Genomic DNA, 3,988 nt, shown 5'->3' with positions numbered 1-3,988 from the left:
CCCTAGTGAATGGTTCCTCCTGAGCCAGGATCAGTGGGGAGTCCCTTAGATGCCACTGATCCGAAGCCAGGCCATGAAAAGGGGATTAAAGAAATGTTCTGATTTGCAATTCACACTAATGCACCCCGTCGAACCTTTGGTAATATTTCAAACCACATTTCAAGGGAAGTGCCCTTAAAATAGCCGGCTAAATTGTATTAGAGCCACACTATACAACCCACTCATCCATTTATGATGTGGGGTTTGTTTTTTGATTTTTAATCTTTTACTTACTCCTGGTGTGTGTGGGTTTTTTTTAATGTAATTAAAACTTTTGCACACAGTGAATATTCGGTACTTCCATGGGAATATGCTGCTCTATGTCTCCCCTACCAATCAGACATGTTTTGTTTATTAAATATTGTTGCAAAGTAGTTAGAGAAAGTCTGGATTTAGAGGAGGAAAAAAAAAACGTAACTTGGTTTGGTTTTAAAAATAAACATTAGCTGCATACTTTTTATAAATGATCCAATTTAATGTCATGATCAATATCTTATCTGGGACTTAAACAGGAGAGAGAGATTGTAATAGTTACAGTGTCCCTTTCTGTGTGTGCTGTTGTTTTTCCTTTAAAGCCACAATCTTCTTCAAGGATAACTTTGGGGTTTTTTTATTATTATCTTATCTTTAGAATTAGCTATCCAAATGAAAATGAAGGCTAGTAACAGGCCTTCATTCTGTATCAGGCACAGGAAACTAAAAATTGCCTGTCTTAAAATGAATATAGATGGATTATTGAAGCAGAGGACAAAATATTATTCAACTATATCTTAAAAATAAAGTATTTCCTCAATCAACTGCTAACCAGAAAAGATTCATTAAATGATTTGCAAGCACAGCCCAAGACTTTTTTGTACTTTAGATTCACTAATATCAGTAGACTTTGTTGTTATGGTAGGTAATTTATGAATGCTTTACTGAAAATCTTTAATATATTAATTAACTTGTAACTCTCCAAGCTTATCATTTAATTTCTCTTTACTGTGAAGTGTCAGAACATTTTATCTGAAAGGGATTATTTAGGTTTTCTTTAATCCCATTTCAGAAAACCTTGCCTAGAACTGTAACATCCATTGACTCTAAAATGTTAGAATATACATGCAACTTTGATTTTTATTATTATCCATATCAAAGTATTTTATTATATGTTCACTGCAATAGATTACACAGTGTCCAAACTTTGCTATTCCAGGTTTGGGGTTTTTTTACCCTGTTTATGCGGCAGTACATCTACAAAATCTGTAGTTATGGTTTATATTATGGCATGCCTTATTAACTATTCCGTTTATTTATTATTATTTTTTTTTTTTTTTGCTTGTGAAATGGGAAAGGACTTTGAGATGCACATTATTCTCTAGCAACTTTAGAGGCAGAGGGATAGGTATAGGGGAAGATGCTTCTTTTCCTGCGAGTTGGCACATTATTTGAAATCATGTTTAATTATAAAGTTTCATTAAAAACCTTTTGCTTAAAATTTTAGAGGCCTAATAAGATTTCCATTAATTTAAACATATCACTATTCCCACAACGGCCCAAATGCTTTCTTTTTCCTCTTTCATCCATGGTTAAATATGTAAATAAAATGTCTAAAGTCATTCTTCAAAGAAGACAAAAGAAAAAAGAGCTGAGGGAAAAGACAGCCATAAAATTCCTCCCAATTCTCCATAACATTTGCCAGAGGGGGGCCAACTCCTAGCCAGGGCCTAGCAGCAGGGGTGCCTGGCTGCTCCATAGAATCACACATCTCAAATCCCACACACAGGAGAAAAAAAAATAAAATAAAATATCTTTTCAGCTGGAGCCATCAAAAGGCTCTTTTCTTTTATTAGTTACAGAGTTATCTTCCAGTTGCTGATTTCTCAGAGCCCTCATTTTTCTATAATAATGTTCTATTTGTTAGTTTCTTTGACTCGGGCGGCTTGAATGGGGGGCACTTCTGGATAGCTTTTTAAAAAAAATATAAAAACAGAAATAAATGATCCGAAGAGGGTTGTGTCGGCTAAAATAATGGCTAAAAAAACAACAACCCCAACCCAGACTGATTTACAGTGGCACATTAAAGACCAATTAAAAAACATAACTCCTACAAAGGTTGAGTTTTTCTTTTCCCTTACCATTTTACATTGATATTTCCTTTATGTGTCTAGGGAAAAATAAGAAAAGAACGAGCTGTTATCAACAGCTATGTCAATAAATCCTTTTCTTCCCCCCTCCCCCTCCTTTGGATGATTTTAGTGTAAATTTTGACATACAACAAAAGTACTTTGCAAAAAGAAAAAAAAACAACAAAAAAAGTGAAAGTACCCCCTCCCCAACAATCAAGCTCAGCAAAACAAACGGTATCAAAAATGCTCATCTCAAGTGTCGTTTCAATTCCACTTTAGAAAAGGTAGTTTGTCCCTTCTGAAAGCTTTCCCCTTCACTTCCCCACTACCCCCAACTGAGCTCTCCAGAAGAGGATCCTGGATGCATACAAATCCTAAGAAAACAGGCTTAGATTAATGAAGAATGGAAATGCCCCACCACACACACTCTCTCTATAAAATAAATAAGGCCCCCTTTTTTTTGCCCGTAACACTGCCTGCCTTTGTAAGGGTCCCCCTAATGAATCTAAAACTGTCCAAGGGAAGGATCAACTTGATAAGATCAATGCAGTTCATAAGCCTGATCTCTTTCAGAGGGACTCCTGGATCCACTGGTAAACCACTAAAAGGAAAACAGACACTTATTTAAATCATCTTAAAAAAAAAAAAAGAGAGAGAGAGAGACCATTTACTTCTGGGTAAGCAAACACTGTCAGCATCTTTAGGGGATTCGGGGCAAACATTAGCCCTGGTTTGCTGTCCTTGCTTGGATCCTGTTCACCCTTATCACAATTGAGGAAGCCAACAGTTTCCTTTTTAGAGGCTGGTGGGGTATTAACTCTGCCCCGGTGGGACTTGTCAGTTTGCAGGAGAATCCATGTTCATTTCGATAAGAAACAGGCACTAATGGAGAGAAACCCAGTTTGTGTGGGTGTGCGTGTAAATGGAGAGAGGCAGAGAGCTTTCCATTCTTCATGAATGTTTGCCAAACCTGAGCTCAAAGGGGGCATGGGGAGGGGGGGAGAGGAAAGTACAGCTCTTGTTCTGTCCTCTGATCATAATGCTCCCTTCGGGCCCTGTCTACATCAAGCAGTGGGGTGGGGACTTACATGGGCAAACTAACCAGCCCTTCCAGTGACTGGCAACTGCTGCTTTCCCCTACTGCTGCTCAACCTCAGACTTGTAAGAGCCTGATCCCGTGGCTCAGGACAGGAGATGTCCCACTGAAGTCCAAGCCAGGTCTCTGGCAGAAATGCTGCAGCTATTCCTAGTAGAAAAGAACCAAAGGAAACCCCGTGGGGCTGCTTCAAAAAGATCCAAACCAATCTACATCTTTAAATACATAGATATCTATATATTTAAATATATAGATAGATACATCTATAACCAATCTACATCTTGAAATACATAGATATGGATAGATATATATTTATACATCTATATAGAGAATATATATGTGTGTGTGTGTGCATGCCCATATATATGTTTATGCCGAGAGAGAGAGAGAGAGAGAGAGAGAGGCATAAACATATATAAGGGCATACACACACACAGATGTATGTACATATAGGCATACACATATATATAGGCATACACACACGTATATATACATATATACACACACACATATATGTAATAATTGGGATATATATGTAAATATGTATATATGTATCCATACATACATATACACATGTATACATACACACACACACACACATACACATATGCCCCTCTCTCTCTCTCTCTCTCTCTCTATGCATGCGTGTATAACATAAGATTCAGGAGAAAAAAGTATATATATGTGTCTTCTATAGCTATATCAATATCAAGATAGATAGATATGCAGGAGAGAATAGTGTGTGTGT

The 3,988-nt window shown here is 37.1% G+C and overlaps 1 long non-coding RNA gene across 1 annotated transcript; it reads right to left on the bottom strand.

Moving 5' to 3' along the window:
• Nucleotides 1-1,827: 1,827 nt before the first annotated feature.
• LOC102371786 lies at nucleotides 1,828-3,410 on the bottom strand. Its single transcript, XR_323052.3, has 3 exons — nucleotides 3,233-3,410; nucleotides 2,154-2,182; nucleotides 1,828-1,983 (listed from the first exon to the last, which is right to left on the bottom strand). It is a non-coding gene; the product is annotated as an uncharacterized LOC102371786 (long non-coding RNA).
• Nucleotides 3,411-3,988: the final 578 nt, after the last annotated feature.

Source organism: Alligator sinensis, unplaced genomic scaffold, assembly GCF_000455745.1.
Source record: "Alligator sinensis unplaced genomic scaffold, ASM45574v1 scaffold628_1, whole genome shotgun sequence".
NCBI classification, from domain to species: domain Eukaryota; kingdom Metazoa; phylum Chordata; order Crocodylia; family Alligatoridae; genus Alligator; species Alligator sinensis.
Note: the sequence above shows the minus strand (reverse complement) of the source record. Positions and strands in the feature narration are given on the sequence as shown.